Source organism: Colobus angolensis, unplaced genomic scaffold (assembly GCF_000951035.1).
Source record: "Colobus angolensis palliatus isolate OR3802 unplaced genomic scaffold, Cang.pa_1.0 Scaffold748, whole genome shotgun sequence".
Classification (NCBI taxonomy): domain Eukaryota; kingdom Metazoa; phylum Chordata; class Mammalia; order Primates; family Cercopithecidae; genus Colobus; species Colobus angolensis.
Window position 1 is genome coordinate 246,713 of NW_012121243.1, and position 455 is coordinate 247,167.

Consider the following 455-nt stretch of genomic DNA (forward strand, 5'->3'; position numbering starts at 1 on the left):
TGAATGACTACTGGGTACATAACGAAATGAAAGCAGAAATAAAGATGTTCTTTGAAACCAATGAGAACAAAGATACAACATACCAGAATTTCTGGCACACATTTAAAGCAGTGTGTAGAGGGAAATTTACAGAACTAAACACCCACAAGAGAAAGCAGGAAAGATCTAAAATTGACACCCTAACATCACAATTAAAAGAACTAGAGAAGCAAGAGAAAACACATTCAAAAGCTAGGAGAAGGCAACAAATAGCTAAAATCAGAGCAGAACTGAAGGAGATAAATACACAAAAAACCCTTAAAAATCATGAATCCAGGAGCTGGTTTTTTGAAAAGATCAACAAAACTGATAGACTGCTAACAAGACTAATAAAGAAGAAAAGAGAGAAGAATCAAATAGATGCAATAAAAAAATGATAAAGGGGATATCATCACTGACCCCACAGAAATACAAAC